Source organism: Callorhinus ursinus, unplaced genomic scaffold (assembly GCF_003265705.2).
Source record: "Callorhinus ursinus isolate GAN/ISIS: 27379988/994484 unplaced genomic scaffold, GSC_fseal_2.0 scaffold9, whole genome shotgun sequence".
Classification (NCBI taxonomy): Eukaryota; Metazoa; Chordata; class Mammalia; order Carnivora; family Otariidae; genus Callorhinus; species Callorhinus ursinus.
In genome coordinates, this window is record NW_027397071.1 from 15,265,890 (window position 1) to 15,287,481 (window position 21,592).

The 21,592-nt window shown below is 36.0% G+C and overlaps 1 pseudogene; it reads right to left on the bottom strand.

Annotated features, from left to right (window-relative positions):
• Nucleotides 1-15,376: 15,376 nt before the first annotated feature.
• Nucleotides 15,377-21,318, bottom strand: LOC112824301 (ADP/ATP translocase 2 pseudogene; annotated as a pseudogene).
• Between the last annotated feature and the right edge of the window lie 274 nt (nucleotides 21,319-21,592).

Consider the following 21,592-nt stretch of genomic DNA (forward strand, 5'->3'; position numbering starts at 1 on the left):
TCAAAAATTTATAAAGAACTTATCAAATTCAACACCCAAAGAACAAATAATCCAATCAAGAAATGGGCAGAAGACATGAACAGACATTTCTCCAAAGAAGACATACAAATGGCCAACAGACACATGAAAAAGTGCTTCATATCATTTGGCATCAGGGAAATACAAATCAAAACCACAATGAGATACCATCTTACACCGGTCAGAATGTCTAAAATTAAGGCAGGAAAAAAAGATGAAAAGGGAACTCTCTTACACTGTTGGTAAGAATGCAAGCCAGTGCAGCCACTCTGGAAAAGAGTATGGAGGTTCCTCAAAAAGTTGAAAATAGAGCTACCCTACAACCCAGCAATTGCACTAGTAGGTATTTACCCCAAAGATACAAATGTAGTGATCCAAAGGGGCACCTGCACCCCAATGTTTATAGCAGCAATGTTCACAATAGCCAAACTATGGAAAGAGCCCAGATGTCCATCGACACATGATGGACACAAATGGATAAAGAAGATGTTATATATATATATACAATGGAATATTACTCAAACATCAAAAAAATGAAATCTTGCCATTTGCAACAACATGGATGGAACAAGAGGGTATTATGCTAACTAAGTGAAATAATCAGAGATAGACGATTATTATGTGATTTCACTCATATGTGGAATTTAAGGAACAAAACAGATGAACATAGGGGAGGCAAAGGAAAAATAAAATAAGACAAAAACAGAGAGGGAGACAAACCATAAAAGACTCTTAACCATAGGAAACAAACTGAGGGTGCTGGAGTGGAGGGGGGTGGGGGAATGGGGTAACTGGGTGCTAGACATTAGGGAGGGCACATGATGTTATATATGGGTGTTATATAAGACTGATGAATCAATTGCATTTAAATTTTAAAAATTTTAATAGAAAAAAGGATACATACATGGAGTTTCAGAATCACAAACTTAGATGCATATGATCAGTGACAGGTGAAAAAGTTCAACTCATGGACCAACTACTAAAAGTAAATGTGATAACACCTGGCCTTGCTAGAGCAATGGGTCATCTCAGTGAAAAGGTCTATATGGACGTCAGTCTCCTCTTCCCTACAGATGCAGAAGGACCATTATCTATGTACCTCTTAGAACTAAAAGCAGCATCTAAATTAATGCAACCATGCGGTCATTCATTCCTAAATTTCAGAGTTTGCCTTTTTTCAATGCTGTTCATTGATACGCCCTCTAAGGGAGGAAAATCTGCCTCCTACCTTTCTCAGGTCTATGGCTGGGCAGAAAAACTAAACTGTCATAAAAAAGATTTACAGAAGAAAAGCATACAAATTTTATTTAGTATTTTTACATGCACACAGGAGTCTTCAAAGGGAAAACGAAGATCTGAAGAAGCTGATAGGCCCAAAAAGCTAATATACTGTTTTAAACAAAATGATAAGTTATGGGGGTGTGACAAGAAAAAGGGGCTTGGACTAGGGGCAGTAAATTGGGGACCAGTAACTAGGAAATACATGGGTGAAAAAAACAGAAGACAAGGGTTATTTTAGTAGGTTTGTTTACGGAATACAATTGTTTACAGTTGGTTAGTAGTATGGATCCATTTTGGTGTCAACTCCCAGTCTCTGGTAAAAAGAATGTTCCATCTCTTCCTTTTTTTTTTTTTAAGATTTTATTTATTTATTTGACAGAGAGAGAGACAGCGAGAGGGGGAACACAAGCAGGGGGAGTGGGAGAGGGAGAATCAGGGTTCCCGCAGTGCGCGGAGCCTGATATGGGGCTCGATCCCAGGACCCTGAAATCATGACCTGAGCCAAAGGCAGACGCTTAATGACTGAGCCACCCAGGCACCCCTGTTCCATCTCTTCCTGATAAAGAGAAGGCACCTTTCTCATGAGAGATTTTATTACATGCTTTTAGGGAGAAAGGCAGAGGTCAGAAAGCACCTTCCTGCACGTGCTATTTTTAAAGTGCTGTCAGTTGAGAATAACCAATATGCCAAAGTGACATATTTTGGAGTGGCATGCTCTGAACCCTTTCACAACACTTTGTACATCAAACTTGCTTACCTATTGCATTGTTTACTCTAATTTTTTTCATATCCTCTGTTCACTATGGAAGTCAAATCAAGTTATATACATAATCATAACCCACTTCTGTTCTTCCATTTTATTATTTTATTGCCTCTGTGATATACATTCCTAAATAGATATTGCCTTCTCATTTTTCCTGAAATAAATAATTATATATAAAATGTTTCTTCCAGGGTACCTGGGTGGCTCAGTCAGTTAAGCATCTGCCTTCAGCTCAGGTCATGGTCCCGGGGTCCTGGAATCAAGTTCCGCATGAGGCTCCCTGCTCTTCAGGGAGTCTGCTTCTCCCTCTGTCTCTGCCTCTCTCTCTCTCTGTATCTCATGAATAAATAAATAAATAAATAAATAAATAAATAAATAAATAAATCTTTCTTCCATAAAAGATTGTAACATTTTCATGTTCACTGTTTCAAATACCTGGAGACTTACTGAAGTTTGATTTTGTAGAAGATAAGTATTACAATTGTTCTTACTACTAATTACCTAAAGATGAGTTTTGAGAGATAAACAGATGATAGACTATAAATCTTTGTCAGGCTTGATGGAAAGATTGAACTTCACTTATAAATACTGGAGATCATTGAATAGTTTTAATGAAAAAAAGCAGAATATGACATGATCAGATTAATAATTATCCAACTCAACCCAATGTCTATGCCATACTTTGCACAATAATAAACACTGATTTGGAGAGGGCATTAGTGGAAAGCAGAAAAAATAATATGGAGTCTAGCTCTTATTGAGGTCAAGGAATTGTTATTTCCTGACAGAGCAAATCTGAGCAGTCAAAATTCTAACTATATTATAAGTATACCTACAGATAATCATTTGTTTGAGGCAATTCAATACTTAAAGTATTCTGTCTCATAACTGTAAACCCAAATTACAAAACCAAAAGCATCTACTTATTAATAAAATTTAATTAGCCAAGTTATCCATTTAACTGACAATTTTGTTTTACAAAGTAGGTTTGTTTGGTGCTCCTAGAGTTGTGTGGATATTTCATGGTGCTGTATTTATAGATCCATGCATTTGCTTCATTCATTTACTATTGTAATTATTAACTCTCTTTTTAAAGAACCTGGACATGGTTTTAATTTTATTTTTTTCAGGTTTGAATGTTGTAGATAAAAATTTAATCATTTTATACTAGCTAAACTCAAACTTATTCTTTCTTTTCAATAATAATTCTCTCTCCTTGACCAAGGTTATGCTTCTTACCATTCTCTTAGACTAGAATGAGTTTCCTTCATTAACATTATTCGGTCACTCCTACTTAATAGGGCACACGCAGGTTTTCCCTAGAAATTCTCAATGTTTTTCCACATGGACAAGAGGCAGCTAGTTTTCTATCAATGATTTATTTGCTCTTTCCATGGAGCAGAATTGTTGCTTGGCCACGGCTTCCTAGGCTGCAGCTACATTTCCCATCCTCCTTTGTTTCTGGGTGGAGCCAGTGGTATATGGGTAGAAGTTATGATTATCACTTCCAAGTTTAATAAACTTGCAGATCTTAGCACATACACCCCATCCCTCTGACCCACCACCACTCAGCACCCTCAGTTTGTTTCCTGAGATTAAGAATTCCTCATATCAGTGAGGTCATATGATACATGTCTTTCTCTGATTGACTTATTTTGCCCAGCATAATGGTGAGCGCTCTGAATTGTGTAAGACTGTTGAATCACAGACCTATACCTCTGAAACAAATAATACATTATATGTTAAAAAAAAAAAAAAAGAAGAAGAAGATAGTAGGAAGGGAAAAATGAAGGGGGGGAAATCGGAGGGAGAGAAGAACCATGAGAGACTATGGACTCTGAGAAACAAACTGAGGGTTCTAGAGGAGAAGGGGGTGGGGGGATGGGTTAGCCTGGTGATGGGTATTAAAGAGGACACGTACTGCATGGAGCACTGGGTGTTATACGCAAATAATATATCATGGAACACTACATCAAAAACTAATGATGTAATGTATGGTGATTAACATAATAAAAAATAAAATAAATAGACTTTCAGATCTGTCATTCACTCACTTTATCTTTCCCAGCTGTTGACTAGATATTGATCCTGAGGGTGAGCTTAGAAGCCACATATTGAATATGTCAGAGTCTCCATTAGCCTGAGTTATGAATGGCTGCACAGAGCAGAGCTCCCCATTCTTCCTGTTAACTTTACCTGGGTGAGAAACAAATTTCCATTTTCTTTAACTACTAAGAGTTCATTGTTGATTGGTTACAGCAGCAATCTGGTGTCACCTTAAGTTAAATAATACAGCAGGGAATTCTGAACCACGGGCTATAGATAACTTAATGCCCTTTGGTTGTGTCTCTGTTAAAAATATCCTCAGAGCCAGCCATTGATAAAACTCCAGTCTTACTTTGTTTGCACATCAGGTTTCTTTAGCATTAGAGTCCACAGGCTCCTTTAAAGAAACGGAGAGAAAAAGAAAGTAGCATTGTTGGAAGCACACTATGTAGTTAGTTCTTAAAAGGTCACCTCACTTATTTCTCATAGAAACTCTGAACGATTCCTATGTGAATAAAGTCAAATAAGTCATTTTAAAGTTTAAAAAAAACCTGAAGATCAGAGAGATTAAGTGACTTGCTGAAGGTCACAGAGCTATTGTTGGAATTGGAGTTTATACCCAGAATTATATAACCCATGCATGTTCTTTCAATGACACCACACTGTTTTCCAACAGATATAGCTTTGAAGATTTCTGTTTCTCTGAAAAACTCTACTACTTCTTAAAGAGACAAACACAACTAATTTTAAAAATTCATTCCTCAACAATTATAAGCTCTGAGCAAACATTTCAATGTAGAAATAATGACTATTCAGGGGGACTATAACCCACAACGACCACCATATGAAAGAGTGTCATTTATTTAAGAGATGTATGTTTCTTTTTTTTTATTGAAAGATGAAAGATGTGTGTTTCAGTAAGGTGCAGCCATGCCTGCAATTTTGTTATTATGTATATTTATTGGCTACAACTTTCAAAGGATTAGGAAAGAGCAATCCCATTTGTAATACTATACACGCACATATCAATAAAAAAAACTCCCTGAAGGTAATATAAAAGCCAGTGAAGATTGAAAAACCCTCTCAGAAATACAGATAAAGTCATATGGGGTCACCTGCATTGTCAGAGAGAATACAAATTTATTTGAATGCACTGAATCTGAGAACACTTATAAAATAAATGGTGGGAATATAAATTCAGGACCAAATAGCTGTTGTACCCATGAAATAGATCATCTAGACTTGCTTTCTGTTGTAACCCTTTTGTGGTTTTATACTGGATGAGGATAAGGAAAGTGGGCTTAGCTGGTGTTGAGGATAGTTAATGAAGCACATTTTCCTTCACAAATTAGTCTAAGATAGCTGCCCTCCAACCTCCAAAGTCACACCATTTTATCATCCAATCTCTTGTAGTTTACCAGTAGTAAACAGACTCCCTCAATTCTACCTTCTATAAGATCACTCACAGTTTTATTTTCCAGTTTCCAAATCTACAAAGAAGTATATTAGAGAACTAAGTGAAACTGCAATGATGTCCATGAGACATGCCAACATAACAGCAAAGGTAAAAGAGAAAAACAAAACAAAACAAACAACAACAACAAAAACTATGAAAACAACATTTGCATGCCCCCAAATTGGAGATATTTGGTACCATTAAAGAAAGGCATAAGCAGATTTCATATGCCTGAGAGGATCATTATATTAGGAAATACATTATTGTTTCCACTGATGTCTTCAAGAAAAATTAAAATATTTAAGTGTTCTTTTGAGGGGAGATACAATTATATACCTTAATATACTTGAAAAGATCTGCATCCCTTCATTTATTCAACCAATAGATATTTAGCATTTTCTATTATAGACATCCCAACATCCTAAATGTTGGGACTCTAATATCAAAAAGAAAGAGAGAGACAAACCAAGAACCTTAACTATAAAGAACAAAGTGATGGTTCCCAGAGGGGAGGTGGGCAGGGACATGGGTGAAATAGGTGATGGGGATTAAGGAGGGCACTTGTGATGAGCACTGGGAGCTGTATGGAAGTGTTGCATCACTATATTGTACACCTGAAACTAATATTACATGTATGGTAACTAACTGGAATTTGAATAAAAACTTTAAAAAAATAAGACATATAGACCTTGATCTCTAATCTATTAGGGTTTGGATAATGGGAGGCAGAAAATTCTCTTCTTCCTCAAACACAATGGAACATCATGAAGCATAGCTTGGTGAGTGGATTACAGGCTGTATTTCAATCTTTCTCTTTTTTTAAAGATTTTATTTATTTATTTGACAGAGAGAGACACAGTGAGAGAGGGAACACAAGCAGGGGGTTTGGGAGAGGGAGAAGCAGGCTTCCGCCGAGGAGGGAGCCTGATGTGGAGCTCCATCCCAGGACCCTGGGATCATGACCCAAGCTGAAGGCAGACGTTTAACCAACTGAGCCACCCAGATGCCCCCATTTCAATCCTTCTTTACTGAGTTCCCTTGTGTGGGAATGATCTGCCCTAACATGCGTGATTACAGGGCACTGGGCATGATAAGAGCATTTAATTCAGTCTGGAAGTTGTAGATGAGGGTTTGACAATTGATAACATCTGAGGGAAAGAAGATCAAGAATGAGAATTATTATAATACAGGGAATGAAACATTATGATGAAAGTATATACAGGGGATATATACATCAGAAAACATCTTTCCCATATTGGGGAAACTTCACTTTGAGATACCTATGATGAGCCTGGAAAGACCATTAACATATAGCCAAGTAAATAAAGAATAAAATACATTCTAAACAGAAAAAGCATTTTCTCTTTAATGTTTTGTGCTTTAAAGAGTAATACAATCTGTTTTTAAAATATTACAGTTTCCCATAATCCTTGTAGTCCTTATAAATATTGTAATTATTACTTTACCAAAATATACCAAAATCTATGCCAAAGGCTGGGTATAATCAATACAGTACTATTTAACTTTGAATGCAATTGGAAATGGAAATAAGGAAATCTAGTTTTATATTTGGGTGGTTTGACTTATCAGTGAGAGCCAAAAGAAGAACTGATTCTGCATGGTTATCGGCTTCAATGCCTGTTTTTACTTTAAAATATGTAAGAAACTCTTACAAAAGCAAAAACTGTCCTAGGTAAAGTTAAACAAACAAGGAAGATTTTATTCAAGGTTATTGCAATAGGGAAGAGAGACCAGAATGCATTTTAATGTCAAACCCAGTGAAATTAAAGGTGTGATGGTTTTAAATGCTAGGGTGAGCTAGTGAAAAAGTACTAGGGTACAGTGTTGGGGGGGAGAATGATCAATGGCATGTGTGGGTTATTTCTGAATTTGTGAATGTTTTTCCCTGTGGTTAAACCATCCTTTATGCTAATTGGTGTCTATGGAAGTTAGGCTCCTACTCTCCCACAGAGACTAGAAGACGAAGGAGTTTCTCTTCCTTGATGTTTACATTTCAAAAAAAATGGATCCTAGGTCCTTGGGGAAGACATTCTTTGGTTTCAATACTGGCAAGAGACTTTTTAAAAAATTTACATATATATCAAAGGGGCAGAGAAAGAATTCACAATCACATGTTTTCTAAAGAAAATACTCTGAGAAAAGGGAGGTCAGGGTCTAGAGTCAGGAAGAAGCCTCTCTAAAGTCTAATAAAGCTGCAGGAAATATTAAGGCTGTCTTGGTGAATCCAATTCTACTCTTGGTTCTAAATTTAGACCAAGTCACCCTGTTCATGAAGAGTACTGAAGGTAAGATTTCCTAAAAAATTCTTTTGTGATTATCTCTTTGAAATGTAAAAGCTACACCCATAACTTTAGCTATTAAGTATAGAGTTCATTTGGTTTGAATATCCAGTGAAACAGACAAAAGACATTATATTTGTTAAGTAAAAAAAAATCCGGACTTAGGTAAGAAGAGATTTTATTCCAAAAGATGACTGAAATAGGCGGATGAACTATTACAATCGGATGTTTCCATGTTAAGAGCTGTAAGCATCTCAAAGTTTAGGCAGAAAAGACAGAGTAAGTAAACATGGAAAGAACAGCGTGTAGGGGAATGGGATGAGTGGATGGCGTGATAGAACAGTTGAACAGAATATAGGCATATAGGATCCAACATTTGGTTAATTCCCGATACTTGCTTAAAATCAAGAGTGGGTCAAAGTTCAGGGACCTGGGGAGAAGAAGAGAAACCTGATTAAAGTTTGGCCATTCACATTTAGAGGATGTTTTATTCATTTGGGTTGGTGGGGACAAACAAATGTCTAGCCTTGTCATAGGTAAATCACAAGTCATCTGTGAGTCTTAGCTAAATCAAATGGGGAAGGATGGTTCTTTGCAATATACCATTTCCTAGCACACAAAATTGTGGCAGGATTTTTCAACCATCAATATATCCGAGGAGCACAGGCTCAGATAAATTTCAACATTCTCATATTAAAACCTAGGCATAAGAATATAATTTTATCATTTGATATTTGAATCCCTAAATTTGAATGGTAAATAAAATAGAACCAAAATGAATTAATCTCACTTCCATACCTTTTAAAAGTAAATAAGCCAAAAAATGTAGTTCTTACTTCTGACATTACAACTTTAGAGAAGTTGGAGCAGTTCAAGTTAAGACTCCTTCAATGACCAGGACCTGTATGGGGAACTTAAAAATGTCTGAGCCCTCATTGTAGCTCCAAATATTTGGAGGTAGAATTGCATTGATCCAGTTTCACTGAGGGCCTGAGATCCAGACTGAATTTTCCAACTTTCCTCTACCTAAGCAGCAGTGACTGGGGGCAAAGGGGGCCAACAAACTGAATCATGATACTAGTGGAGCCATTAAGACCACCTCCAACAGTACTTACATTAAAATGTTTAAATTTTGATACAGCATTATTTCTGTTCACGTCCCTTACACCATCTAGCAATCTACTGAATTTTCCTCTTTCTCTTAGTCCAGGGTAAACTGTTTTTATTAAAAATCATAACACCAATGAAATTCTACCTCACTATTTATATAATGACTGTCACTTGTATTGTTGTTCTTAAATATATTTAATTGTTGGAATTTTATATCTCTTTTTATATATTTGTATAATATTTTGCCTATTAGACTAAAAATTCCTTGAATATGAGACTTAACTTCTGAAATCTTTTTCAAAGTCCAAAACAGTAATTTGTACATAGTAAATTAAGATGTCATTTATTGTTTAGTTTTTACATATGTTTCATAACATATGTAAAATGTCTTATTTAGTATAATATCTTTAGATATTTTCTGATATTTGATCAGTTAGTATGTTATGTTCCTTACAAAATAAGTTATTAGAAAGCATTAGACACTGAAGGTTATTTAATTCAATTCACTTATTTTATTGAAGAGGAATTTGAGATCCAGAAAGATTAAGTTTTTACCTCAGTAACTAGTTGGGTGGCATGTAATAACCAATTTTGATGGCTACTTAATTTAAGTAATAATATTCATCATTTCTTCACTTACTCAAAGGGACTTCTGACCACCGCCCACTCCCAAATGGTTAAGAAGTACTGACCTAGATGATTTCTAAGAGCTTTCACACTTCTCACGTGACTTAAGTACCATTTTGCTCTGTATACTTACTCATGCAAGTGAGAAGTTGGGATAACTATTTAAGTAATTCAAATTGTAATTGTTCAGATAACTCAGTTCAAAGTGTCAAAGTATCTGGAAGAATTGCATCATTTATTTAATTTATAATTAAATCTACCTTTGATGAAGCATTGTTGCATAATAAATGCTTCTACTCAGACCAAAATGCTTTACAATTAGAGGACATGAATGATTGTTGGCAAGATTAAACCCTTCAGGCCATAGATAACCCACTGCAGTCTCAGTCACAGGAGATACCAGACAAATGCTTCTTCATCAGTAGGAGTCAGAAATAATTTGAGGACTCATGCAAGCAAAGAAAGGCATATTTCCTTCCTGAGGAACCCAGAGACATAATTAGACATATGGATGCAACATTTAACCCTTAAATGGGCTTTTTAGTTATTTAAAATTATTGAACTGCTGTCTCATCCTGGACTAAAAATAAGTACAGATGTACAAAGTTCATACATTAAAGAAATAGTTCTTTGGAATAAGCAGTTAGGAAAATATTATAGAAATGCAAAATTCATAAACATGAAAATTGCACAAAATTAAGTGATAACTTGCAAGATTTGACATTATGTTGCCTCTATCCAGAGGCCTTCCTTGCTTGTCAACATGAAATCATTTGAGAAACAAAATAAAACAAACAAGAAAAAAGATCTGGTTATCAATTATCTATTGATGATAAAATGTTTAGGATAATATGAATTGATTATTTTTTAAGTGTTTTGAGGTCTTAGATCGTGTGTGTGGGGGGGTAAATCTTCTCCATCAATATAGATACATATATATACATTTAAGACAAGATTTTGCACACATTTTACAGTATTCTTTATTAATTCCAATTAGGATTAAGTTAATAACCATTGAATTGATCTGGATAAAACACTTAAATTCTCTGAGGATTAGTTCCATTTTCTATGAAAGTTATGCTAGATTAAAGAAGACCAATTTGGAATGCAGGGGAAAAAATCTACTTTCTTTTGGCGCTTTAATAATGGATTTCCTTGTGAACTTCACTCTTGAAGAAAAACATTCTAATAAGGCTTCAGGACAGAGTTAAGATTGTTTTTAATTTCACCCTTTGAAACTGAGTCACAATTATGACGTTTTCAGCTGTCTGTGAAATATAAAGTTGAAAAGGTTCAGTCTTTGTCTTCAACGAGCTTATAATTGAATGTTAGAATCAACCATGTGAATAATTATATTACTGGATAAAATGAAATTAAGTAAGAAATATAGGCATGAAATCATAAAAGAAAAAGTGAATTAACTCTGCTAGAGAACATGAAATAATTACTAACAAAGGTGGTAAGAACTCTAGCTACTAAACTATATTTACAGTATATAGTAGAGTGAAAATGCTAGTTAGGGAATGGCATGGAACACAGGACACAAAGTTTATAAAGAATTAGTGTATGTCTGAGTACTTTCAAAAGACAAACCTGTTAGAGTCCAAAGCAAAATGCTCAGAATGGTTATCTCTACATGATGTTAAAAAAACATATATATTCTGACCCTTGTTAAAATGGTAAAAGAAGACTTTATTCAAGACTGTTGTAATGGGCGGAAGTGTCAAGAGTATTGCATTTGGAGAGAGATCAAGCCTGACTCTACCTACAAAGAAAACAAGGGGGATTTATTACCAGGGAGCAGGCTGGGGGAGAAGATCAGTGGGTGGAAAATTACTAAGAGGAGACATCAGGGGAAGAAGAATTCTTGCTAAAATTGACCTCACAAGATTTTTGTTGAAGGCAGGCCAGGATGATCAGATATCACAGGTTGGAAGATTTTCTCTACACTGACTTAGCAGGATTCTTGATAAAACTGGGCTCTGAACGGATAAACATGAAAACCTAATGTCAAGGCCTAGTCAAGAAAAGGGTTCAGAGGAGCCTGACTAAAGTCTGGTCAAGGAGAGTCTTTGTCACCATCAAGTGCCAGGGGCAGCAGGAGTGCTTGAGTACAAAGGAGCAGGATCCTTTTTGGGGAGTTATAGAACTGTTCTGTTTCTGAATTGTGATAGTGCTTACACAACTTTACGTATTTATTAATATTTGTAGAACTGCACATTGAAATAGGTGTATTGTCATGTAACATATACCTCAATAAAAAATAAAACCAAAAAATCAAATGTATAAAATGTAGGATAAATAAATATGTGCCCCAAAAGTATCATACACACACCCTGGGACAGCTTTGCTGCTGAGCAGGTGGATGATCTATTTGTAATTCTGGACAGCAGAAATATATAGGAAGGGCTAAAAGGAAAACAAAGGCAGATTTTGGCTCAATTAAAGAAATGCTGTTAATTAAAGTATCACTATCGAGTATGACTAGTGGTTCAGTGACACTGTTATCATAAATATTGTAGGAGGGAATTTGAACATACAATTGGGAATTGTACTGGATAACCCAAGGCTCTTCTTGGATTCCTCCTCAAGTTCCTATAATCCTATGATTTTAAAATCTTTCCATCAAAGTAAAGAAAAGGGTAAGTGTTGGGGGTATGTCAAGCCCTCTCCAGTGGGAATCAGAGAGGTGATCATAGAACATAAACAGAGAACATAGACTGAAAATAAGCTTGGAGCACTCCAAAAGACCTTTCCAGTTCTATTGGTTGGAAAACACTATGCAAATTTGGAGGTAAAAAAGGGAAAGCATGAGTCATGCCTCTTAGTGTCCTACCTCCTAGGAGGGTGCAAAACCCACTTTTGTATTCAGAAAAGGATGCAAGAGTAACATCTTTCTTTTACCCTAGATATTTTTAGCTCTTGCTTATTTTCTGTTCTGTATTTTACTGTTTTCTTTTTATGTTATAATGGACAAAGAAGCTGGGTATACATGGTAATTACATCATTCAAATGATTATAGTAACCAATATAGATTTGACATTTTTATGCTGAATGACTTAACCCATTATCTGAGTAATAAATATTCATAAATGAATGTGGTTATAAATTATGAGTTTAAAATATTTACCAATCAATTGAAACAAAATAATTCAGCAGAACATTATCAGAAGCTTTACCCTTAAGATTCGTAAACACAAAGATGAATTATTGCTTATTATCCAACATTTGATATTTTTTGTGTCTTACCAACACTCTTTAAGGCAGAGAGATTGATATAATCTTCCTTCTTAATTATTTTCCATTACCAGATGCATGACACAATTCCTGACAACTAAGACTTCTTATCTGTTTTTCATGTAATTGTTGGCATAATTGAAAATTTTTCCTTCTGAAAATCTGTGTTGATCCCTCCCATCTTTTCACTACATTCCCTGAATTGTATTTTTTGTGCATTTCTCTTTTCGATTTTCAATATTATACAGACACATAAACACACATACATTTTAAGGAGAGAACACAGTTGAGTTCCTTATGGTCAATCAGAATGCAAGTAATATATCTAGAATAACACAGGGCATAGAAGAAAATATAATTTAATAATGATATTTTTATCTTCACACACACATACGTATGTATATGTAATCATAGTTCATAGAAAAAATTATTACTGTTGGGGCGCCTGGGTGGCTCAGTTGGTTAAGCATCTGCCTTTGGCTCAGGTCATGATCCCAGGGTCCTGGGATCGAGCCTCGCATCGGGCTCCCTGCTCAGTGGGGAACCTGCTTCTCCCTCTCCCTCTGTCCCTGCTGCTTCCCTTGCTTGTGCGCTCTCTCTCTCTCTGTCAAATGAATAAATAAAATCTTAAAAAAAAGTATTATTATCGAAAAGAACAACAGGAGCTTTTTTATTCTTACAAAGTTAGAACCTTAATTCAATCCATACTTCCTCAGAATTATATCTGCCCATAACTTAGTGACCTGAAAAAGGAAAACAATCATAAATAAGTGAAATATGTTTTCTTTTGGTATTGAAAACCCAGGGAGATATAGAAACTCATTTTTAAATAGCTTATTTAATATGGATTTAACATCATGTTATATTCACTATTCTTTTATGTAGGTAGATTCTTTAAGAAACTAAAGTTCAGAGATTGGGTTTAAAGCTATGTCATAATCCTTAATAAATAAAAATATCATATAATTGTCAAAAATTATTAGTTAAAATCTAAGAAAGTTTTTAAATTTTTCAATTTAAATCCAATTTAATTAACATATACTGTATTATTAGTTTCAGAGGTAGAATTCAGTGATTCCTCAGTTGCATGCAACACCCAGTGCTCATTACTTCAAGTGTCCTCCTTAATGCCCATCACCCAGCTACCCCATCCTCCAACCCACCTCCCCTCCAGCAACACCCAGTTTGTTTCCTACAGTTAAGAGTTTCTTATGGTTTGCCTCCCTCTGTTTTTGTCTTATTTTATATTTCTTTCCCTTCCCCTATGTTCATCTGTTTTATTCCTTAAATTCCACAGATGAGTGAAGGTATTTGTCTTTCTCTGACTGACTTATTTCGTTTAGCAAAATACCCTCTAGTTCCATCCATGTTGTTACAGATGGCAAGATTTCATTCTTTTTCATGGCTGAGTAATAACCCATTGTATAGGTTTAATATTCCATCCAACTGAGCCTCTGATAAAGGACACTCTCAGGGCACTGGGATGGCTCAGTCAGTTAAGCATCCAACTCTTGATTTCGGCTCAGGTCATGGTGTCAGGTTCATGAGACAGAGCCCCACGTTGGGCTCCCCACTCAGCGGTGGTCTACTTTTCTCCCTCTCCGTCTGCCCCTCTGCTCACATGTCTCCTTCTCTTTCATTCTCTCTCAAATAAATAAATAAATACATACATAAATACATCTTAAAAAAGAACCCTATCAGTGCCAAAAGAGTGACTACTTAGGTCCAGTTAGTTAAAGAGCTAGGACTAGATCACAAAATTCTGATTCTTAATCTCATTTTCTTCACTCTTTAGTCATCAAGTACTGTCATATATATTTTCAGAATAATTATCTAAGTGTACCAGGGATGTTATTAAACCATTTTTGCAGGTAAGAAATATGACACTTAGAACAATTCTGTGATTTTATTGGAGTTGCACAGAAGGCCTTACTTCAGAAAATCTTCTGAGACATTCTTTAACTTAAAAAAATTAATATACATTCATTATTTTGTGAAGCTTCTTAAATAGCCTCCCTTCACCTTCCCCTCTGTATCAGTTTGAATTCAGCCCAACTTTATACTGCCAGGAGGAAAAACCTTTCCCTACCACCTTAGATTTAGTAACTGGGGGCTTGTGAATTAAACTAATAAAAGAAATTAACAGAAGAAAAGGCACATACTTTTTATTAATATTTATCTGCATGGGAGTTCACAGAAAAGAAATGATACTCAATGAAGAAATTCGATTTGGGGGCTTATATAACTTTTTAACAAAGGGAGGGGGGTTTGGGTTTCAAGGGATGGTAATATGTGGGGAAGTAACTAGAAAATATATGAAGGAACTAATGGAAGATAGGAACTATTTTAGTAAGGACTGCTTATGCAATTTGATCTTGGTATCAACTCCTCATCTGAGGTGATAGAGTCCCTTTCTCTCTCTCTGATGCAGGCTTTCCTGAAAGGGAAATTTATGCCCAGCTTTTGGGCAGATAAGAGAAGGCAGAAAACCCTTCCTATGTCTGTGAATTCTCAATTGCATTCACATCAAAATAATACTCATGCCGAAATGGCATACTCAGGGATCTGGAGGTGCTTCACAGTTATCAGAGACCCAAATCCCTTCCATATATCTGCTCTGAATTTCCACTGCAAGTTCATGCCATGGTCCAACATGGCTGTCAGAGCATCAGTCAGATCCATTACAGGCTTCAGGAAGAAGGAGGAGGGTGCAAATGGAACATTCCAGCTAGCTCCATCCTCTTGTAAGGAGCATGACTTGAAGTTCCACCCATCAATTTCTATTCATGTCTGAAAGAGAAGTTAATCATGTGACTATGTACAGATAGATGCAAAGGACATTAGAAGAGCAGTCTTTTAGCTGGGTGTTTTCCTACTCTGCATAAATATGAGGATCATTTTTATGGAAGGAAGGAAGGAAGGAAGGAACAAAGGAACGAAGGAAGGAAGGAAGGGAGGAAGGGAGGGAGGAAGGGAGGGAAAAAGGAAGGGAGGAAGGAAGGAAGATAAGTGGTTCTGCTGCATAATTTCTAGTTGCACTTCCAATCTACTTCACATCATCATCTACTTTGTTTCTTTCCCCTAGGAGGCTAACTTACACAAACTGCATCATCAGAATACCCTTACCCTCTGGCTGCCAAGTAGAGTTAGCCAACAGGACAAACAAGAACACTGAAGGACAGAAGTAGTTAAGTGTTGTGGATATTTATTCTCCATGCTTCTTTCCTGCCAGCCTACAATTCTTTGGCAGCTACATTCAACTTCTTGAGATGATAGCTTCTCCAAGGGAATCTTTTTCTACAGTAACAGCTGCCTTTGGACCTAGAAGTAGGGACAGTTCTTTAATTTGTTTGTCTGGAAGTACTCTACCATTCCTATCTCTGTCTGCACGTTCATGAATAGACCTGTATTAGTTTGCTCGGGCAGCCAAACAAGTACCAGAGACTGAATGGCTTGAACAACTGAAATCTATTTCCCTCACAGTTCCAAAGGCTAGAACTGTGAGATCAAGGTGTTGGCAAGATTTCTGTATTCTGATGTCTCTCTCTTTGGTTTGTAGATGGGTGTCTTCTCCCTGTATCTTCACATGCTCTTCCCTCTCTACCCATCAGTGGCCGTATTTCCTCTTCTTATAAGGACATCACTCATATTGGATTAAGGCCCATTCTTATGACCTCATGTTAACTTTATTACCTCTTTAGAGACCCAATTTCCAAATACAGACACATCCTGAGATACTTGGGGCTTTAATATAGGAATTTCTAGGCAGGGAGAGGTACACAATAACAGCCCATAACAAGTCACTTCAAGGGAGAGATACACAAGTCATAAGCCCATAACCTTTCTTCAATTACTCCTTGGGAGTCCATTTGTCCTTGATGGGAGGCTAACAATCTCTGTCTTGGTCTCCATAGCACTTATGGCAGTGTTTCTCAAACTTTAATGTACATGCACATTACTTGGAAGTCCTGATAAAAATACATTGGATTCAGTAAGGAGGAGGAGTATTGCTATTCTGCATGCTTCCAAATGATGTCATTATAATGCACCACATTTTGAGTTGCAGAGCTCTCTCTCTCTCTCTCACTATTTTTAATTTTTTTTAAATTGAAAAATTTTGAGAATGCTTTAAATTTCCCAGCTTCTGGGAATTTTTTTTTAATTTCCCAGTTGCTGCCATGAATAATCATTCCACTCAGCTGGTCCTGTCTCACCTTGGACTTACTGAGGCTAATTGATGTTCTGTTTTGTTTTATTTTGTTTTTTTTTTTCCTGGGTTCCCAATAAACATCTTGACATGAGGATTCATACATCTTCATTTAATAAAACAGTGTGACCTAACTTACTGGAAGTGTGAGTTCTGGTTTTCAGTGCAGTTCAATATAACATAGATAATGTTCATTGTAACTTGTTTATAAATGTCTCCCCAGAGTAACATGTTAATGAACTTTCACTTTAATTCTTTAATTCCTCAAAGTTGTTTGAACTAAAATGCAATCTAAGTGGCATTATAAAATAAAGAGTAAACATAAAATAAAACATTATAAAATCTTTATAAATTAAATACATTGACATTTCCTGGGCTCTTCTTATTTTATAATAGCTCATTAGCACAAAAATAAAAATATTTTAATTTGGACTTAAGAATTACTACCAGTCACTCCTCTGGGAGTTAGGCATTACTGGTTTTCTCAGGAAGTTCACATTTTTAATCCTAAATAATAATGTAAAAGAGGGATGCTGCCATCAGTGTTACATTATATACATAATGGCAGGTTTTTTATAACCATTACCTTAAAACTAATAAATATTAACATGTCAGTTGAATTAATGGATGGATGTATAAGGAGTAAATGAGTGTGATATATTTACAAAATATCTAAAAATAAAGGTGAAGAAGTATTGGTGAAACATCTAGTTGCATTGTCAAAGCTGTTAAGAGTCTTTCTGGGGAGTTTATAGTTGATAGTGTAGGAAATGAGGTCATGAAAGTTTTTGGTTTTAGATACATGCTTCCTGATGGGGCCTCTTTCCTCAAGTCACATGAGCTTGTACTAAAAATATGGACAGCAGAATAGTAAAAATATGGTAAATCTGGCTTCAGCTACACTGGCAAGACACATGAACAACAGCCCCTATACTTCCCTGAAGGAAGCTCACGTATTTATGCCCGCTCATGAGAGTCAGCAGCAGAGCCTCTGCCGATCCCCTCCATTATTTGTTTCCTTTAGACTCCTAACAGCAACTCCTGCTACTTGTCACAAGCTTGATACACTCCCTATTGACATCATCTCAAATTTCTTCTGTCACCATTTTGAAGCGAAGGAACTAAGACAAGTCAGAGTTGCCTTAGGCCCCGAGTGCATGCAGATACTTACGATGCAAGAGGAAAAAAAGATGAAGCCACGGGGTGAGATCACTGTACAAATAAACACTGTCACATTCTTCACACTAGCCAGAGGTAAGTCACAAATTCCATTATCCGAAAAAAATGAAACAAAATCAGCTATATTAATCAGATTATATTCAGCCATAAAACTTGTCATTTATTCTATATAGGAATATTTTTCAGGCCCTGAAAACTACTGAGAAAAATCTACCCCTGAGGAGTTTCCCAGAATATGGCACATGAAATGTGAATAGCATTATAGTCTGTCCCGTAGACGTGATTCAAGGAATATTTATTGATTTATATAATTGATTTGCTAAAACAATTAGAGTAAGGTATTAGTTCCTCAGTGTAGGCTAAATAGACACTGTCATGGTTGTATAAAACTAATTTAACAAAGGAATAATACATCTAGATTTTAAATCTTTAATGATCTGACTTATCTGAAGTGTAGAAGATCTAGAGGAATAAATGTGTTGCATTTCTTTAGTAAAATGTGTTTACTATCTCATTACTGTAGGCTGAGCATATGGTTTCACAGTTGCTGTTAATTTCCCTGAATCACAGGTCTTAGGTGACAAAATGTACTTCAAAAACAAAGTAGTAGAGTTCTAATTGTGGGAGGAAAGACCAATCCTGTCAATTCTGGATTTATTTTATGATTACATTACTTGCATACCACCTTAATTCAGGGTTCATGTACTGTGAAAGATAATGGCTTAAGTACTGAGGGTGAATACGAATAAGAACAGGCTGTAACTACAGCTCATAAAGTAAGGTAAAAATTTAATAGACACGATGAACAATTTGTTTGTCTAAACCCAAAAGTTTATTTCAAATCAGGTTGCATGGAGTCTATAAAATTATCATATACACATAAAGAATTGCTCTCACTCCTCTAAGTAGGTTATATTCAAAGAGAGAAAGTGAGCCCCACCACTCCAGGAAAGAGTTTTCTAATAATTTCAGTGACCCGAAAGGAAGTGGTTCATGCAACAAATAGATGGTTAATTGCTCTACAAAATTAAGTTTAGACAGCCTGTGAAAAAACCTGAATTCTTGTACATTTCAATAATACAATTAGGAAGGGATACATCCTTCAATTCACTTTTACTTGTAATGTTCTGATACTTACCCATATATGTTCAGTTACTTTTTCAAAAACTTAAATATTGCTATGTTCCACTAGAAAGTTCAGAGAGCCCTAGGGTACCTACTGAGTGAAAACATTTGAAGTCATAGCACTAAAATAGCTTTAAGAAGATGTAAACATTACTTACTAACAATTTTCTTGAGAAATGTAGACCTTTATAAACAAATATTGGTTAGGAAAATGGATGTCTAATGTGGGACACATGCTCTAAAACAATCCTACTGATGTCCATTTAATTAATTTTGGTATTCAAATGTAAAGCTGATTTCTTAACTACCTCTTATCCCTAGCAAATTATGGTGGAAGGTTTTGCTAAAGGTTAGAGCACTAAACACAAAGTTACTCCCAGTACTTAAAGGAAAAGGGACTAAGCCATAGTGAAACAATTATAACAGGTGGTGTGCAAGTAATGTAATCATAAAATAAATCCAAAGAAAAATCAGTTTACAAATGAATATGAAATTACTGAAATCAGTGACATTCTGAGAAAGTTAATAAGAAAAATTAGGGCCATTCTTAAAAAAAAGATTATATTGAAATAAAATTATATAAAAAATAATTGAAATGTTATTGAGAACTCTCCATTTTAAATGTTTGTCTTTATGGGGTGAGATTGTCTTTAGTTAAATACCAGGCCTTCTCAATAGAAAATAAGAAGATAAGTATACTCCCAGAGACTAGTCATACAATTTTAATGAATTAGTTACAAAGAATTTTGGAATCTATCCGTTGTTTGAAAAAAAATGGATCAATATTCTTTATGAAAAAACTAAAAGTAGTTGTTTCTAAGAGGCAGTTTTTAATTTCAGATCGTTTTTATTTCTTCAAATTTATTTAACAGGAGTGACTGAAATAAAAAATATATTAAGTCTCATCATCATGGAAATGGCTTTAAGAAAAAACGGATCAGATGAATATTATTGCATCCCATTTTGAACCAGTAAATAGTTGCCACTGATAAACAGCTAATAGTCTGTCAAAAATACTCTAGGTATGTTATATAGTACATGCCTGTTCACAGGGGAAAAAACTTGGTAAAAAACTTACCTGAACTAGTTGATTCCATCGCAAGACAAGCACAAAAGCACCACACATGCCTCTGAGAACATTGCACCATGCACCCTTGAAAAAAGCTTTGGCTCCTTCATCGAGAGCAATCTTCCTCTAGTAGTCAAGCATGCTCGTGTATGTGAGGTCAGTTCTTTTGCGTTCTGACTGCATCATCATACTGACACAAACAGTGTCAAATGGATAGGGAGTCAACCCAGCAACCGCTGTGATGGATTGTGCGATCATCCAGCTGATGAAGATGTGAGTATTCTTGGGGTCTGGAAGCATGCTCTTTGCAGTGTCAGAGATACCAAAGTAGGCAGCTGGGTAGATGAGAATACCTTGGAGAGACACATTAAGGCCTGGTACAGGCCCTATATCCTATCAGATTTGTAGATCTTAACCAGGCAGGCACCAAGGCCTCTGAATTTCCTTTCAACTCTAGCTCTGCCCACATCAGCTGCTAGATGGGTGTGGGCAGCATCAAGAGGATACACAAAACACAAGAATGTGGCCCCACTGGTACCACCTAATGCCAGACTCCCTGTAAAGTAGTGCCACAACTGGGTTCTCTTGTCCACACAACCCAGGAAGAGCTTCTTTTATCCTTGAAGGCAAAGTTGAGAGCCTGGGTGGGGAAGCATCTCATGACATTGGTCAGGTTACCATGCCAGAAGGACAGCACTCCCTGCTCCACAGGGGGATGAGCCACACAGTCTATAATGCCCTCCCTACTGCTTATCTGTGGTGATTGGCCTTCTGGCATGCCGCACTTGCAGCAGCAGCTTGACCCACTTGATGGACGCTACCATGGTCTTGGAGATGGCCATGGCAATTCCACCTGCCAGGCAGTCCTTGGCAAACAAAGGACACAGCGCCATCTGTCATGTTGAAAGGAAAGAGGCGGTAGGAGACTGCGGGACTGCAGTAGGAACTGGCTGGGACTTTAGGAGATATATTTTAATATTTAAGGAGTCATTGTCAACTCCATAGAGCAAATTAATATGCTTTCTTAGCTTGCAATTTTTAAGAGCTTTTAAAAGCATTATTGACAAAAAATATTGACATAAAATGGATTGTACATATTTAAAGCTCTGGGAGTCTTTTTTAAGATCCTTTGTGATTATCTGTATAGACAATCATATCTTTTGTTTTATTTCTC